Consider the following 19,955-nt stretch of genomic DNA (forward strand, 5'->3'; position numbering starts at 1 on the left):
ATATTTGGAAATAATATAAAGAAGAACCACTTGAAATAGTCTAAGGTTGGAAAGATTGGTATCTAGAGTTCAAATTTTGTTGACAGTCCACATTAAAGATTTTTTAGGCAAATTTTTAGTATTGTGGATGGGAAGAATACTTCTTACAAAATGAGATTTTTTTGTTGTGAGGTTTTTTGAGGCAAGTAAGAAGGAAAAAGAAACAATAAAAATTTCTTAGTTTGATGATCTCCTCTTTTTAACCAAATATAGTTTTAGATTTTAAGCTCTACCCACTAAGATAAATAGTTGGGATATTTTCCCTTTATAATTAACTACAAGGAAAATAGGAGTGACTAATATGAGGTGCCCCCAAAGAGGGAAAAAAACAAAATTTTCAAATGTGCTAGACCTCCAATGGTGCCTATTTTTATCATGAAATTAGAAGTAATGAGAGAAATTTCAAGTTGGGTCACACTCGTATTGTTATTTGGTTATTTTAACCGATGATATAGACATTCCTTTAGGGCATGCGGGTTAAGTATATAGTGCAGTTAAAATATAGTCTAGACAGAACTTGTTGAAATGCATGCCTACAAGACTCATCGAAATGAACTAAAGGCTACCCTTTTGACTTGCTAGCAGAACCAACCCAATGAACTTTTTCCATTTTTAAAGATACATTGACAAGGTAAGGTAATTATTTCCTATTTTTTCCTCTTAACATTATCGAAGCTTTGTAAGTGTTACAATTCTTGCCAAAAATGGAGGGTGGTTTGAGTCCTCACTCTATGGATGACGTGTTCAATGATTTCAAGGTCTAGAAAGCTAGAATTGTCAAGGGCCTTGCCATTGAAGCTTCAGATCTTTACCAAAAGTATGATCTAGAAAAGAAAAATGTGTCTCTATGGTCACTCTGGTAAAGAGTCGAAAGTACATTTACCTATTGAGGAGGTGCCACCTGAACTTCCCAAGCCTTCTTTGGGTATCAACTTTGCAAATTGATGACATACAAGACAAGGACTGGCTAGCACTGGTGGTGATTCATAGTAATTTAAGGTTACTTGCAATTTCCTATTTTTTTGGTGCATGGTTTGGGTTTGACAAAAAAGAAAGATGTTTTTTTAAAAAATTTGGAGAACATTTTGATTGTTGTATTATATCTTTTTTCTTTAATGCAACACTCCTAGGAATAGAAAATTCTCTGACATGCCTAGTTCTAGTTATGGGTCAGTGAAATCCTTATTGTTACCTCTTTGTGGTCTCTAGAGCATTAAAAATATTAAATAAATATAATGTCATTTTGATCTATATCACTTGTGCTCCACCTTTTTGGTTACCTATCTTATCATTTACATGTTTCACTTCTTCGTAATATTCATCCTTTAAGTGCATTTAAATATTGCAATATTTTTCTTTGTAGCATAATTTTCATTGTATGACTTTCCATAGTTTTCCAAAGACTATGATTCATGTAAGATGATACTTCATATTTTCCTCTTTCTCCATAACCATCTGTTAGAGATATATAGCCAAACATGACAACTTTAATATTAAATTCCATATTTTCAGCATTTTTTACATGTTGATGCTTCATTTTTAGAAAAGAAGAGCATGTATCTATATGTTTTTCCAAGAAAAGAGTGGGAAGTAAGTTACCTACTAAGAAGGTGTCATTTTAAATTTCCAAGCCTACTCTGGGTATCAACTTTGCAAGAGATGGCATATAGGGAAAGGACTAGCTGGTACTGGTGGCAATTAATAGTTATTCATGGTTACTTGTAATTTCCTATTCTTTTGGTGTGTAATTTGGATTTGACAAAAATGAAAGGTGGGTTTATTTTTAAAGTGGACAACTTTCTGATTTTTGTATTATATTTGTTTTCCTTTAATGCAGCACTACTAGATATAGAAAACATTTTGACATGCCAAGCTCTAGTTATGGGTCAGTTAAATCATCATTATTGCCTCTTTGATGGTATCTAGGGCCTTAAAAATATTAAATAAATATAAAATCATCACCATCTATGTCACTTGTAGTGCACCTTTTTGTTGATCTCAGATTGGTTTTGACATATGAGCATCTATACACTTAAGTCACTTATAAGTTATGTACTTAGTTCATTTTGAACAAGTAATGCATGTCAAGCATAACATGTCAAATAGTGCATGTCGAGTGAGATGGTTAGTAAGTGTCAAGTAAACAATTAGTGCCAAATCACTCAAGTGGCAAGTAGTCAATATGTGTTGAGTGATTCAAGTGTCGAGTGAGCAATGAATGTTGAGTCATTCAGATATTGAGTGATAGCATTGAAGTTGTAGTTGATGCTGAGCAATAGGGACTTTAGATGCCGAGTTATACAATTTTGACATAGTTGTTTGTAATGACACAAATATCTATGTAAATAATTTTAGATCTAAGTTGAGGATTGTTTTGTGATCCAAGATGATAATAATGAATCATAATTGAGAATCCCTATGCAATACATGCAACCAATCAAAAAAAGGGATGAATTGAGTGGCTAGATGGATGAATTAAAATTGTCAATTCATACCTAACCATAGTCACCTAGATCTTCTTAAGGAATGTGAACATTAGAACATGGAGAGATAAAAGAGAGAAGTTTGCATGTACAAATACAACATTTAGAGATGATAGAGGAATAGTGATCATAGTGTATAGATTGCAAAATTAGTTAGAGGAGAACAGAGGAAAGGAATTGACAATAGAAGAGATACATTTGATTAGAAAGGATCAAGGATACATGAAAAGAGGTGATTTTTTATCTAGCAGCAGAGTACTAACCACAGGATCATTGCTGAGACATTCTAACAAGTGAATCAATTAAATCTCTTAATATAGTAGTCTTAACATGTTGTTGCAAATCATTTAACAGGGTGCTTACTTAATTGTGAATCGAAGTCCTTTAATCAGGCACACTTCTAATAGGGTGTTGAAATCCTTTAATAGGGTAAGATCTAACAATCTTGTAAGCCTTTAACAAGGAAGACCTTTCACAAGGTAGATCATATTTTATGATCAAAAAATTGTAACCTTCATTGGATACACCTTACAACTATAGTAGTGAATATTTGTGGGTGTCATCCCCACCCCAATTTTACCTTCTCATTAGAGGGTTTCTAGTTAGTCATATCTTATGTGATATGTGCGAACGTTTATGTGTTTACATACTATGGATGTATATTCTTAATTTGGTATTTCAGTTTACATACTAGAGATGGATGTGTGGTGAATGATTTTATGGTTGAAGTTTTGAAGTGCTAATTCACACCCCCCCCCCCCCCTCCCCCTTAGAGTTTACTTTTTGTATTTTATTTCCAGCAGTTGGTATCAGAGCCTTGTTCTCTAAAAAGTAAAAGCTTTGTAGCTTTGAGGAAAGATCTTGGAAATAAAAGTATGCAAGTTAGGAAAGACTATTGAGAATCAAGTGATTGAGATATAGCTTTCTCTACATCAGTTGAATCAAGCAAGAGATAACCTAAAGTGTTCATTGAAGAGAAGGAAAGATATAGCTACTAAAGATAATGACACACACTACTAAGAGATTGACACTACCAGACTATTTACTGAAGGAAACTCAAGTGAATTTGATGCAGTAGTTGCAGATTTGATGGAGAAGAACAATACTCTAACTGAAGAGGTCATAACACTAAACATAGAACAAGAAGTCCAATCAGCAATGCTATGTGAAGTGACTGAGCTAAAAAAGAAAGATGAAGAAGCCAAAGTCATGATTGAAGATGACAAAAGGACACTAACCAATAGATTGGAGGAAAAGATATCAAAATTGAAAGGATTGCTAACATGCAACTGGAGATAATGAATCAAGTCATGATTTCCAATCATGAATTGAATGGTAAAGACATTTTGATCACAACCCTAAAATTAGAGAATGAACAACTGAGTAATGATCTAAGGAGGGAAAGAGAATTCATTGAAAGTTTCAACAAAACAAATGAACCCATCAAGTACCTTGAAAAAATGATGAGATCTCCTAGATCAAATGATGATACTACTGGACTAGGTTACACCAATATCAAAGAAGGAGAATCATCTAAAAGTGGTGAACAAAGTAACAAAGGTAAGAAATCCAAACCTACTTGTCATAATTGTGGGAAGATAGGACATATAATAAATGTTTGTAGAAGCAAGAGTGCAAATCAAAATCCTAAGAAAAAGTTCATGGGTCACTACCACAAATGAAACAAGCAAGCACATGAATGCAGAACTAAAACCATGAGCACACAAATATTTGAAGAATACTATTATAACTATCAGAAGTATGGACATAGAGCATTCAAGTGTAGATCCAAGCCCAAATGGACATCACATAAGTATAAAAACGTAAATCACAATGGTAACTCTTACAATTGGGATTATAATACTAGGTATAGTTGTCACTATTTTCAAGAGTATGGACATGTTCCTAAGAATTGCATAAGAACACATTTCAAAAGTGATTATAGTAGACGGTTAAGTTGAACCACATGTTTTAGTTGCTTGAAAACTAGTCACATAAGCAGACATTTTCCAACAAGATCAAAGGCACCAAGCAGTGAGTTCAATAAAGGAAAAGGAAAGGTTGATGTTAAAGAAGTCAAAGTGTATATGGAAAAAACATGGAAGAAGATGGAAGATTGCAGTACATCAAGTATAGATGGGATCACTTCACCCAATGGGTCAGGTAATTACACCAACCCCAATTAAGCCATCAAGAGGTATGAGAGGGACTGATATTTTAAATGACATACTACACATTAGTTCCAAGGATTTAGTTCTAAAAATATTATATATGCATGAAGAAAGATGCAAAGTGTCGATTAGAACCTGAAAGAAATCTTTAAGTTTTGTCAATTTTCATGTTGTTGTTGAGCATGAAAAGTTTCACTGAAACTATCGAGTGAAATCTAGTTGATGTCAAGCTATCATAGGAGATAGTGTTGACCGAGCTCGTAATGTTTGCCAAGTGTGAGAAAAATCACATGGAAGTCAAGTGAGTCAAAATTTCTATTAAAGCTAAGCTTACTATTGTGTAAGCAATGAGCATTAATTGTAAAGTTTTGAGGGTTATATTGTCAATTTTTGACTCATTTGAGATCATTCAAATTTGGAGAGAGCAAAAAGAGTTTAAGGTGAATTGAAGAGATCATTCCAAGCATTTGTAAACTAGATTCAACCACTGTTGGCACCATTTAGTAGATTTGCAAAGGTATTTATCATGTGTCGAGCTATATTGTTTGAATTTTTGCAAACCCTAGGGAATCGATATGGTGTCTAGTTCTTCTACTAATAAGGATGAAGAAGGAAAGGAAGCTTTAAATGTTCAATTAATTAGTAATGAGATCAAACTACCAAACTTTAGAGAAACTCCTAACATTGCATACAAGAAAGACCCGTTTGGTGTGCTATCGATGATACCACCACAAGTTTTAATCATAAGATGTTGTTACACATGTAAGGTGGGTAGCATATGTGACATGGATATTAGAGACCTTTATGGAAAATTGTGTGAAAATGAAATATTGAAGGAGGAATATAAGATTGTAGAAAGAAAAGGATTAACTCATGCCCTAGATTTCTCCAACATTTTCAAAATAGAGTGGATAACGATTTTTCTAAGTAGAATTCATGACAATTTTGTGTGGTTAGAGGATGGACCTATCAAGATTACCAAGAAAATTTTATAGAGGGTAATAGGGTATCCAACCCTAGATAGATCAAACACCATGAGAAGTGAAGAAAAAGAAGTTATTGAGAAAAACATAGGAGTAGTGTCGAATAAGAGAGGAATGACAATTGAAACCATCACATATCCCCTAATTTCTCTTGTAGTAAGGATACTTGCACATAAATTCTTTTAGTCGAGTAGACTGAATAGTGTACCTTGTAAGGTTGTTGATCTAGGCTACAAGATAGTTAAGAAGGGTCATTCCTATGACCTTGCCGAGTTGCAGTTATAAAAGTTATCAGAAAACTTGGGAGTCATAAGGAAAACCAAAAGTGCACAATATAAATTTGGTTCAATACTTATATGTATATTTTTATATGTACAAAATACATTTCCTTCTTTTGGTAAAGTTGCATGGAAAACAAATAGATCTATTGCAATGTAGATAGGTGAATTTATCAAGCAACTAGGAGAAAATTTTGAGTCTATAATGATGAGCTACGTTGAAGATTTTAAGTAGTCGATGAAGAAGAGACTGAGGAGACCAATTTCACTAGTTGAGAAACATTTCAATGATGTTTTCTTTCTAGTTAACACTAACTTCACATATGTTTAGGCTATTGTTTCAAGAGTGAGATGGCTAAGACCTCTAGTCTATGAGATAAATGTGGATTAGGCATCTATAGCAATTATTGCTTTGCTGGTAGAAGAAGTAGATATGAAGGCTACATCCTTTGGTAATTATGATGTGGCTAAATAAAAAATTATTATGGATTTTATGACAGCCTCTGTAATGAGGAAGAAGAACAAAATTATAAAGAAACTCAAAGAGAAATTTGGTGAAGAGGTAGAAGAAGATGAAGAAGAAGACAATGATGATGAAGAAGGTGAAGATGTACCTACCCAAGCACCACTAGCCATAACTCAAGGTCAAGGAGAAGACCAAGGTGAAGAGGAGGTGGAAATTGAAGAAGGTGTTAAGGGAGAAGAAGCCAATGAAGCACCTATAGCCATTGAGAAGAAGAAAAGGAAAGCTAAAGCTCCAATAGTGAGCAAGCCAAAGAAGGTTGTAAAACCTACACAACCTAAGCCTACAATTCCTACTACCAAGGCTAGCACAAGAGCTACTACTAAGAAGATTCAAGAAGCAAAAAAATCCAAAAGGAAAGAGAGATAGGACAACTAGCATTGGTGAAGAGTCTGAGAAGAAACAAAGGAGAAAGTACATTGTTCCACCTGAATTAGATAAGGAGAGGAAAAAATATGATAACAATAGCCAATTCAAAGTGGTAAGTCACAGTCCTTCTGATTTGAACAATTTGTATGAGAATTTAAAGAATAATGCTGACTTACTTGGATTCACACATATTGAGTTTGATAAACTTGGAAAGATTGAGATGAACCAAGTAGAAGAGTATATATATGCCATGATGGAAACATTTAAGTAGACTCCAATTGAGATTGTGAACTCTTTACCAAAAGGTCTATATGACAGAGTTGAGCCAAAATGGTAGTATAGTCTTAATACAAAAAGACAAACAAGAGAGACTACACTTTCTCAAGTGATGCCAGAATTGGATAAGGCTACAATGACAAAGGCCATTAAGAATTACACAAGGAGATTTTCTCCTAAATATAGAGCATTTAGTATTTTACAAAATAATATGGCTTGACAGCACCCAAGGCAATTGAGCAGACACCTATTAAGGTAGGTGAAGAAAAAGGTTAACAAGAAGTAACTGAGGTTACTAAAGAAGACACTAAATAAGATGCACATGTGGAAAGCACTAAAATGAATACAAATACATAGGCAATAGTTGAAGTCGAGCAATAAATAGAATAGAGTATACCAGATACACTAGTGTCGAGTGCTAGTCCACAACATGGGTTAGATGCAAACACATATCAATAAAGATTAAGGATGTTTATGATACTATCACTTGGTACATAAATCCCCTCATAGAGGAGGACATAAAAAAAATATTGGTAGAATCCACCACCAAGGCACAACTATGCAATCATCCTATATTGGTGAGTGTGGATGAGATTGAGAAGGTAGACATGGAATTTGTAGGGGAGAAAACAAAGACACAAGAAATATCTACAGCCCCTCCTCAATCTACAATGGTAGAATATACAATACCTATTGTAGTGTATCAAAGAAAGTAGACATCAATATCTACTATCAGTAAAATGGTACAAAGTGCTCCAATACCAACAGTCTCATAAAATGAAAGGGAAAAGGAAGATGAAAAGGAAGATGGAAAAGAAGAGAATGAAGGGACATAAGTTCAAACAAGTTAGGAAGATACTCCTACACCCACAGCAGCAAGTCAAGGTTCAACTGAGAATGAAAGGAAAGAACAAGATAGAACTAAAGAGTTAGAATTGACTAGAAAGCAAGAGGAGCAATTAGCAATACAAGCACTAGTTACTTCACCAAAAACTACTCCTCCTCCAAGTCAAGCTCTTCATAGGCCAAGTGTATAAGCTACACCATTATAGTCATCAAGGCCTAGTCCTAACACATCCAAGGTTGACAAAGTTACATCATTTGGTAATGTTAACTTGGATGAAGTGTGTGCTACCAAATTTTAATCTTTCAATAATCACTATTGAATAGATGAGCATACTTAAGGATGTTGTAGAAAGGAAAACACACCAAGAACTACTCAGAAGGGAGCATAGGTAGAATAAAGCATTACAAGCTGTCAAGGAAATTTTTCTTGATGCATTTATCATGCCTACACTTGAAGAAGACAAGCCTATCATAGAGCAGTTGGAAAACATAATAGAAAAGATTAATGATACAGACCTAGATTCAAATGTAAAACTACTTGAATGGTTTGAAAGAAAATTTCAAAGAAAAGTCAATGAAAAGATATCAAGTTTCATTGCACTTAGTCAAGATTAATTAGCAACCAAGATTGATAGTGTAAAGAAAGTATTAGAGAATATTTTCTCTCTTTACACCAAGTTGTGTGATACAACTTTGTTCACACAAGAAGTGCAGCACCATATTAACAATCTAGAGGGAGATATGTAGAAAAAAAAAACTACTCTACCCATATCTCTAGCTCTAAGTCAAAAACACTTTAGGAATTTGCTAAACTCCCAAGGTTAGTTGGCAGCCCTACATGCTCAAGATGAAAACATTCAAGCTACACTGAATCCAATCCATGTTGACCCCACACATGGAAATATTACAAAAGGAACTAGCCTTTGTAGAGACATTAATGAAGAAAGATCCCCATCTTTCTACTCATGAAGGCTTAGTACACCTTTTTGTCAAGCTAACTATCTAAATCAAATTATTGGAGGTAGTATGTGATAACTGGGATGTAGCCCTGAAGATAATCATTGAAGTCCATAAAATTTTTTTGGAAAAACACACTATATGCATATAACCCTTTGACATAAGTGTCAAAAAGGGGGAGAAATAAGTAAGGGGGAGAAATAAGAAGAATGAATACATGAATAAAATTTTAGGGTAGACCAAACAAAGGGGGGGTCTATGACAGAACAAGAGTACATCATAGTTCAGTATATGCATATTTACTCAGTAGGAGTATTGGTTCAAATTTTGTTTTAGATTCAAAACAGCTCAATCAACTCAAGGAGAGTTATAAGATTTTGAGGTATGACTATTAAGTCAAGTTTTACAAAATTTTAGAATTTTGAAATTTTGTACATATGTCAAATAGAGATAGTGAATATCTGAGGCATGCTCATAAGTTAAGTGTCATGTCCCCTTTCCAAATAATTAAAAAGGAAAATCTTTGCTAATGCAGGCAGGCCCAAGAAAGTGAAGTTTCGGAAAAAGGGGGTTAATCTTTGGAAACCGTTGGACTAATAAATGAAAATTATTATTAAAATAAGTTTCATTAACCTCTCTTGGACGTGAGTTACAGTTATGCCCTCTTTTAAGGGGTTTGGAGGCATTTTGGGCTCATTCCAGAACTTGATTTTTGCTCATTCTTTGTTATTCTTCAGAGGCTGCCAAACCTCTGGAGAAGGAGACCCAAGAACGGGAGTTTGCAGGTTTCCAGGGAGACCCAAGAATGGGATTTTGCAGGTTTCTAGGAAGGCTAAGGATGGGAGTTTGAAGCCATTCCATGTGCATGCTCATACAGAGTTTGCCTTTGTGCTGAACAGTGCAGATTTGTGAGTTTTCGGGTGTGTTTTTGTATGAGTTTGGTGTTTACAGTTGAGTATTTCATATCAGTTTGGGTTGCTGCTGCATATCAGAATTTTAAATGTTAAAATAGAGCTGAATATATATATTGGGATGTGATTAAACTTCTGAGATAGATTATTAGTATTTTTGTGGTATTTTCGGGCATATTTTGTGCTATTTCGGGAGCCCGATGAGAATGGTTTTGGTCCTACATTTTTTAGCTATTGTGTAAAGGCTATACGGATATGGAAATGTAAATTTTTAGGCTGTTATGCTGCTGAAAGTTCTGTAAAAATTTCCATTTTCATATTTATTAATAATTTGTGAAGTTGTGAAGCTTTTAGCACTATTTTCAGCATACCTGATTTGGGGTTTCTTGAGGAATTTGGTGGATCTTTGGGATATTAGTTGTTTGATTTTAAAGATCTGATTAGAGGTGTGAAATACCATATCAAATCAGAAAAGGGACATTTCAGTGGTATCAGAGCCATGATCTTGCCAGCCTGAGGGTTTGTAGAAGTTGCAGGTCAGTTTTGACAACTACCCAGATCTTGCATTTCAGTTTTTAGAACTACCCAAATCTTGCATGCCATAATTTATGGTTGCATGTTGCTTCTAATCAGATGCATGTCAAAATTTATGGTTGCATGCTACTTCAAATCATTTTCATGTTAGTTCTTGGTGAATTTGGTGGTTGTAGATGTTTGCATTTCAGTTTTGACAAGTACCCAGATCTTGCATGTCAATTTTGACAACTACCCAGATCTTGCATGTCATAATTTGGTGGTTGTATGTTGCTTCTAATTAGTTTCATGTCAAAATATATGTTTTCATGCTACTTCTAATCATTTGCATGTTAGTTCTTGGTGAATTTTGTGGTTGTAAAAGTTTGCATGTCAGTTTTGACAACTACCCAGATCTTGCATGTCAGTTTTGACAACTACCCAGATCTTGCATGTCATAATTTGGTGGTTGCATGTTGCTTCTAATTAGTTGCATGTCCAAATCTATGGTTGCATGCTACCTTTAATCATTTGCATGTTAGTTCTTGGTGTTTGAAGAAGTTATATCCTATTGGGGTTACACTCTACTTTATCCAGAATGGATAGGTATAGTACAGAGTCTCAGAGGAAACGATCTTGGACAATTGATAGCCAGAGTCAAAACAGTAGAAAGGATGGTTATTTAGACATTTGAGATAAACTTATGAAAATAAGCCATGACATGTCTAAACAGTTGGTTGAGCACCACCGTATAATGAATGACATGTTATCTGACCCAGCTAAGGTGGATAAGTTGACTGGATTTCTATTTCACAAATTTTCTCACAGGACAGATGACACAATTCCCAAGAACTTGCATGAGGAGTTTGAGAAACTAGCTGATAGCCAGGTAGAGGTCTCAGATTCTACTCTTCCATAGGAGGTGGTGGGAAAGGATATTACACAGATTGATAGTAATGGTCAACTTGATACTCAAATTGAGACAATTGTTTACAGGTCGTCAAAGGGTGATGCCACAGGTATTCAGGATGGTATAGTTACAACAGGCAGTGACTACAGTGTAGTGGGTTCAGATGATGATTATGAGGATGTTGTTGTGCAGGATGGTGAGATACCTGGTAGAGATGAGCAAACATTGAGCATTCATGACTTTGCTGAGAAAGAGTACCAGACACAGTTAGATGCTTCATCACATGAGGTTGAGGCTGGTAGTACTTCACATGATTTGTCCAGCCAGCTGAAGGTGAAAAAAGATAGTAGTGTGACTTCATTATCTCATCATGACAGGTATGTGGAGTTAGTTGGTATTGGTCATATTACTCAGGTGAGGAGTTTTCTTGAGTTACCAGTTGATTCTAGTTTACGGATATGGACTCGAGATTGTTATATTGGCATTTGGGATTCAGTTGACTGGAGATCTTTAGCACTTTTTGGTAGCAGTGTTTGTTTGGGTGCTATCATGGATTTGATTAGCAAATTACATGGTGTTGTCTTTTCTTGTGCCAGTATCTTGTCTGATGTTGGTATTAGTTTTTATACACCAATGTTGGGCTTTGTTCATATATCCAGTCGGCCATACTTGTTGGAATGTGTTGATGCTATTTCATATTTGGCAGTGTGTATAGATGAGTCCCAGGATCATATTGGCATTAATGACATCCAGAAGGATGCAATGGGCAATTTTGAAGACTTAGTTTCCTTGGGTATAGAGGAGTTGGACGGCAATGCTAATGTTTTTGATACTCCGTATGTTGATATGAGCTTTAGATTTGATTCACAGGATATGGATGGTAATACTCTAGAGACTAGTAACTTTGAGGACACTCCTTCAGACAGTGCATCAGAGGAGGTTTGTAGGAGATAGTCAAGCCAGTGCCATCATGTGTCTAATCAGTTGAGAGTTAGTGACCAAGACATTGCTATCACTTGCCAAAATTTTGATGCTGCTCGTCAGTTGTTAGCAGTTTATGGATGGGGTTCTCCTACCAGTGATGAGCAGTGAGGAAGTTATCTTTCCTTGACAGAGATCCACTCTTTATGGTAGGCGATTTGGATTTTGAGACAGAATTATATGCAGTTGGTAGCCGACAGAGATTGTCTTATGGAGTGGGGCAGTACAGCATATGATGCATTGTTGGCCAAGGAAGATGAGGTGAGTGATCTTACTGAGTAGCTTGAGGTGACTTCTGAGATTCTTGAGAGTACACAATTGGATCTCAAGGAGTCACAGTTTCATTTGGCTAAGGTGACCATGGAGTTAGAGCGACTACAGTCTTTACCTGATTCTATATAGTCACAAGCTGTGGTGTTTGGTGATCCGAGGATGTCCATGGTCGAGATTGTTAGAGACAGTGGAGATGGGGATGCATCCATCCTTGATACTAACATTGGCATATCAGGTTCATTCCCACTAGAGTCAGGTTCAATTGAGTTGGGTGTTGTAGCAGATTTTTGTGGTGTGCCTGACATGGTGGTGACCTCTAGTACTAATGGCATGAAGGCTAGAGATGTTGTATCAAAGACCATGTGTGATTTTGGTGAGCTGATAGTTGGCATGGTTCCTACTAGTAATACTACTCCCTTCGCAATGTCTTCAGAGGTAGTAGTCAGTTCCAACTTGGTTAATGATCGATTGCAGTTAGTTACATCTGGATTGCAATCTAAGCCACTGACTGAGATTGGTGCATTCTATCGGCATTACACTATGAGGTTGATAATACATGACTTAGAGCAGGAGTTTTGGAGTGATGCTTTAGCAGGTGTTGTTATTGATTCTACTCCTTTGGCTATGACATCTCTTGACTTAGCTGGTGATCAGTCACAGTGGGTTGTATCACTTCTTCATGGTGAGCTGTTGACTGAGGTTGGTTTTTTTTATCAACATTATATTGCAAGGTATGTACATCAGTTAACATTTGATCCTTGTGCTAAGGAGTTGATGGCAGACAAATTTGGTTTGGATTCCATTTCTTACTCTTTATCTTGTAATGTCTTTTCACCATCAGCAGTGTATGGGAGTTATGGTTATGAGATAGTGGCCGATGATTTGCAGAGTTGTGTTGACTGCAAGAGTTGTACAGTGTGTGGATTCTCCATAATTGGTACAATTTCATTCAAGAGGGTTCACCATTATTGCATAGTTGGATTGTACATTCCATATAGGCCAGTGGGATGCGTTGATGGTATTTACTGTGTTGGTAGTTTGATTTGTCCACTTTACTTAGGTTCTGATGTTCTAAGAGTTTGTGCCTCATGGGTTTTTGATTGTGGTAGTGGTGATTTCAAAGTTTGGTTGAGCTATAATTGTCAATTTGATTATGGATTCCTCTTGGTCATATTGTAGAGGATATTGCAGGAGCCTGTGTTAATTGTTAGTAGTATAGTTCATGACTACATTTGGGATCCAGGTGGATTGATTGGTTTATTGTTCAGCCATTTCTTGAGGACAAGCAATGATTGGGAGGGGAGGACTTGTCATGTCCCCTTTCCAAATAATTAAAAAGGAAAATCTTTGCTAATGCAGGTAGGCCCAAGAAAGTGAAGTTTCGGAAAAAGGGGGTTAATCTTTGGAAACCGTTGGACTAATAAATGAAAATTATTATTAAAATAAGTTTCATTAACCTCTCTTGGATGTGAGTTACAGTTATGCCCTCTTTTAAGGGGTTTGGAGGCATTTTGGGCTCATTCCAGAACTTGATTTTTGCTCATTCTTTGTTATTCTTCAGAGGTTGCCAAACCTGTGGAGAAGGAGACCCAAGAACGGGAGTTTGCAGGTTTCCAGGGAGACCCAAGAATGGGATTTTGCAGGTTTCCAAGAAGGCTAAGGATGGGAGTTTGAAGCCATTCCATGTGCATGCTCATACAGAGTTTGCCTTTGTGCTGAACAGTGCAGATTTGTGAGTTTTTGGGTGTGTTTTTGTATGAGTTTGGTGTTTACAGTTGAGTATTTCATATCAGTTTGGGTTTCTGCTGTATATCAGACTTTTAAATGTTAAAATAGAGCTGAATATATTTATTGGGACATGATTAAACTTTTGAGATAGATTATTAGTATTTTTGTGGTGTTTCCGGGCATATTTTGTGCTATTTCGGGAGCCCGATGAGCATGGTTTTGGTCCTACATTTTTGAGCTGTTGTGTAAAGGCTATACGGATATGGAAATGTAAATTTTTAGGCTGTTATGCTGCTGAAAGTTCTGTAAAAATTTCTATTTTCAGATTTATTAATAATTTGTGAAGTTGTGAAGCTTTTAGCACTATTTTCAGCATACCCGATTTGGGGTTTCTTGAGGAATTTGGTGGATCTTTGGGATATTAGTTGTTTGATTTTAAAGATCTGATTAGAGGTGTGAAATACCATATCAAATCAGAAAAGGGAAATTTCATTAAGATCATTCATGCATGACCAAGTGTTTTTGTCACTCATGTCAAAGGGAGAGATTGTTGATTTCAGACTAGTTTTGACATATGAGCATCTATACATTTAAGTCACTTATAAGTTATGTACTTAGTTCACATCAAACAAGTAATGTATGCTAAGAATAACATGTTAGATAGTGTATGCTGAGTGAGACACTTAGTAAGTGTCAAGTCACTCAAGTGTCAAGCAGTCAATATGTGCCAAGTGATTCAAGTGTCGAGTGAGCAATGCATGTCAAGTCATTTAGATGCTGAGTGACAAAAATGAAGTTGTAGTTGATGTCAAGAATCATGGACTTCAAATGCTAAGTTATATAGTTTTGACATATTTATTTGTAATGGCACAAATATCTATGTAAACTTTTTGGAGCCAACTTCAGGATTGTTTCTCAATCTAAGATGATAAGAACAAACCTTAATTGAGAATCCCTATATAGTACATGTAACCATTCAAAAAAAGGGATGAATTGAGTATCTAGATAGATGAATTATAATCATTGATTCATACCTAACCCTAGTCACCTAGATCTTCTTAAGGAAGGTGAACCTTAGAATATGGAAAGTGAAAAGAGTGAAGTTTTCATGTGCAAATAGAGCATTTAGAGGTGATAGAGGAATAGTGATCATAGTGTATGGATTGTAGAATTAGTTAGAGGAGAATAGAGGAAAGGAGTTAGAGGAAAAAAGAGATACATTTGATCAAAAAGGATCAAGGACACATGCAAAGAGGTGATCTGTTATCTAGCAACAAAGTGTTAACCATAGGATGATTGCTGAGACATTCTAACAGGTGATTCAGTTAAATCTCTTAATAGATTAGTCCTAACAGGCTACTTTAAATCCTTTAATAGTGTTCTTACTTAATTTTGAGTTGAAGTCCTTTAATCAAGCACACTTCTAATAGGGTGTTGAAATTCTTTAATAGGGTAAGATCTAACAATCTTGTAAGCCTTTAACAAGAAAGACCTCTCACAGGGTATATCATATTTTATGATCAAACAATAGTAACCTTCATTGGATACACTTTACAACTATAGTAGTGAAGACTTGTAGGTGTCATCCCCACCCCAGTTTTATTTTCTTGTTGGAGGGTTTTTGGGTAATCATATCTTGTGTTATATGTGTGCATGTTTATGTGTTTACATACTATGGATGTATATGCTTAATTTGGTATTTCAGTCTACATACTAGAGATGGATGTGTGGTGAATGATTTTATGGTTGAAGTTTTGAAGTGTTGATTCACCCCCTTGCCTCTCAGAGTTTACTTTTCCTATTGTATTTCCAACACTTTTTGGTTACCTATCCTATTTTTTACATGTTTCAATTCTTTTTATTCATCCTTTTAATTGCATTTAACTATTCTAAGCTTTTCCTTTGCAACATAATTTGGATTATCCAACTTTCCATAGTTTACCAAAGATTGTGATCCATGTTGTCCAATACTTCATACTTGCATCTTTCTCCATAACTCTTTCTTGGAGATATATGGAAAAATATGAGATTTTTACTATTAAATTTCACATTTTTCAGCATTTTAACAACATGGTGATGTATCCTTTTTAGAAAAGGAGAACCTGCATCTGTATGGTCTCCCAAGAGAAGAGTGGTATGTAAATTTATCTGTTGAGGGGGTGTCACTTGCAATTCCAGAGCTTGTTTTAGGTATCAACTTTGCAAGAGATGACATGAAAAACACTAGTGGTATTTCATAGTGATTCATGGTTACTTTCAGCTACCTGTCATTTTGGTGCATGGTTTGGGTTTGACAAAAATGAAAGGAAGCATCTTTTTAACTTGATCAATCAACTTCTATCCATAAATGAGGTAGTGAGTGGGACTACAAAGAAGAAAGAAAAAGTGAAATTAGGTATAAAAAATAATAGTAGCACTAAAAGAAATCCTAATGCAAAAAAGCACATGTTTTTGATTCACACATAAAAGCATCAAGATTTCCACATAATTTTGAGGATGTTACACATGATGAAGATGACGATGAGGAACATGGTAAAGTAGTTTGTCTAGCTTCTAGAACCTCTAGAGATCTTAAGAATTCTAGAAATTTTGTGACCATTATGAAAAATAGTACCATGGATGACATGTGACGATGACAACTATAAGAGAAGAACATATCAAATAGTATAAAGGTACAAATTTCAATAAAAAGGTTCATGTTTGAGATTTTGGCATTAGTTCTATCCTATTTTCAGATTTATCTGAGATGTTATTTCAACAAGATGGCTTCAAATTTAAGTTACATTCATTATACTTAACTGAAAATTAGAAGGTTATAGGTTTAGATATTCAATGTTGATGTTATTTGTGATATTGTGGGAAATGCTCCATGCAATATTTGTATGAATATTCAACTACTAATTTATAATTTGTAAGTGACTACTTAATTTTTGTTTAAAAAAAAGGGTACTCATTTCTTCTATTAATTAAAATTCCTATACACTAGAAAAGATCAAATATATACCATACAAGGATGTCAACATTCGCAAAGATGTTGTCCAAGGTCACAATTATGGGATTTTCTGATTAAAATTATATGAAATAAAAAATACATGCATTTTTACAGGAGATAGGGTTTGAATCGACATCTCATCAAAAACTAATGTATGTGGATGTGCATAAAAGAAAATTTAAAACATTTATCAAATGATAGTGCTAAAAACAGAAACAAATGAACCTAAAAGAAGAATAATCGTACAAGTTGCAGATGCTCAAGTGCTTTTTGATTTCCTGCAAAATTTTCTTATGAAAATCCTACATCACTTACCTGTGTTCACCTTTCTATGTGTTCCCTATTCCCTCTGCCTCCATACCTTCATATTAGATGGAAGATTTTTCCATTAAAAATTTTCTACCTATAAAATATGGAAGAAATAATTAACTTCAAATGGATCTTTTTGGAAGAGTTTTGCTCCTTTCCTCTTCCACTCTCATTCCTGCCATTTTGATTTTTCACACTCACTAAAACTCTTTTCAAGACATTATTATCACAAAGTGGTAAAGTGAAGAATTCAAACAAAAGAGATGATTTTTTGGTAGTAAGATGTTTGATATTTATATTTTATTATTTTATTAAAATATTGTTAAATTATAATTGAACTTAAATAGTTATGTTTTAAAGATTTAACTAATTTAAATTTTTTTCTATACAATTAAATATTTAATTGACTAATAATTTCTAATTTAAAATAAATATTTTAAGATTATATGATAGTTATGGTTAGAATTAGTTAATAAATAAATTATAGTGGAACATTGAAAATAATTAGTCATTATTAGATATGAAAGATAATTTTTATTCACAATTTTATAGATACAACAATTTTTATTTTTATTCAATAAGACATTTTTTTAATCTTTCGAATAGAGAACCCTCCCACCAATTGGTCATTAGTCTTTCAATAGTTATTTGAAAAAGAAATTAATTATATGTATATGTATTCAAGGAATAAACATATATATGTTAGAAAAGAAATGTTTCTTGTAGGTGTTTGCCAATCATAATGTCTTTAGGCTCTACTGAAGATTGAGATCAATTTGGGTGAATTATAAAGTGAATAAATAAGCTCAATCTCATCACAAAATATAAATTATGTAAGAAAAATATAACAATGCACAATAATCTCCACTTGAAATTGAGTCAATATGATTTGGTGTACTAAGATACCTATCAATGCATGCATTTTAAAGATGTTTTACCTAAGTTTGGTGGTGATTATTTATTTGCTTTCAATTATGTGTGATTGGATAATATGAAGAGAGCCTCCTATGGAGGTAGTGGGGGTATTATAATTCTGATAATTTTGTTTCTTATGGAGAATTTGATCCAAGTTCTATTGGGAGTCAAGAACCAACATTGTTTGTCAATCCATAAATTGAGGTAACATCTATTTTATATAGGCATTAAATGATGTGATTGTCAATATGTTTATACAAGGAAATTTCATAAACACTCTTTTTAGCGCATTATTATTATGAAGTGGTGAAGTGAAGCATACACACAAAATGAATATTTATTTGGTTATAATATATTTGATATTTAAATTTAAATATTATGAAATTATTTTATAATTGAGTTAAAATAGTTATATTTATCAATATTTAGTTTTAAAATCACCTAAAATTCATTATATTCTTATTATATTATATATAAATTGTATTTATCAATATTTGATTTTAAAACCACCTAAAATCTAAATTTTTGGTAGGCATGTAGATGGATTTCTCATGAAATAATTATATTAGTGGATTAATATTTCTAGTGAAATGAAACTTCTAATTTATTTATTAGTCTATTATTGTTTTATCAAATGTTATTATACATGAGTAATAATATTTTGTTCATTCATTTTGTTTGGGTGACTAATTATTTATGACTAACTACTTAGTCGTTTATTTAGTAGTTTTTGTTTAGGTGACTAATTCAAAGTCATCTATATAGTCATTTATTTGGAAGTGTATTTAGTCACTTTTAATTGGTTGATCTTTTGATTTTACCTTATGACTAAATTAGTCATGTATTTAGTCACCTATAGTTATAAATTACAAATAAATAGTAGAATGTGATCATGTTTAGTCATGTGACTAAAAATATTTGTGGTGTGACTAAAAGTTTTAGTCACATAGTCACATATTTGCCAAAATGTACTAGTGTCCGATTTAATTAAAAAATAATAGTCTAGGGTAAGTGCACCAAGATAGTGTACAAAGAGGGGGTATAAGTGGACACATTTTTCCTAAAATTAGTTAACCCTGAACTTGAACGACACATTTGAGGGTCATCCAATCCAAATGATAAGATGTATAAAAAAAAATTGCAATACTCTGAATATACTTTTAAACTACTTGATTTTTTTAAAATTGGATAAGATTAGGTTGGGTCAAACTGTACGCAAACAAAAAATAGTTCTTAATTTTATTAGAAAAATAACATATTTATTTTCATGTGCAACTGAAAACACTTATTTATATTTAGTATCTTGAAAATACCTTTAGTAGGATGATAGTTAAGAGTGATATCTAAAATTTGTGTAATTTTTTATCAGTATTTTTTTCATGAATTATTGAAGTGATAGCATATTGAAATTTTGGTGATTGTTTGTGTGCAAAGCATAACTTGCATCAAAATAATCAAAAATGTTTTTTTAAGTGTATAGAATAGAGTGTAGAACAAT

At 33.9% G+C, this 19,955-nt stretch overlaps 1 pseudogene; it reads left to right on the forward strand.

Moving 5' to 3' along the window:
* The first annotated feature begins 743 nt into the window (after positions 1-743).
* On the forward strand, positions 744-16,945 carry LOC149542503 (PHD finger protein ALFIN-LIKE 3-like; annotated as a pseudogene).
* Positions 16,946-19,955: the final 3,010 nt, after the last annotated feature.

Source organism: Cupressus sempervirens, chromosome 8, assembly GCF_028749045.1.
Source record: "Cupressus sempervirens isolate cs-2001-9-10 chromosome 8, ASM2874904v1, whole genome shotgun sequence".
NCBI lineage: Eukaryota > Viridiplantae > Streptophyta > Pinopsida > Cupressales > Cupressaceae > Cupressus > Cupressus sempervirens.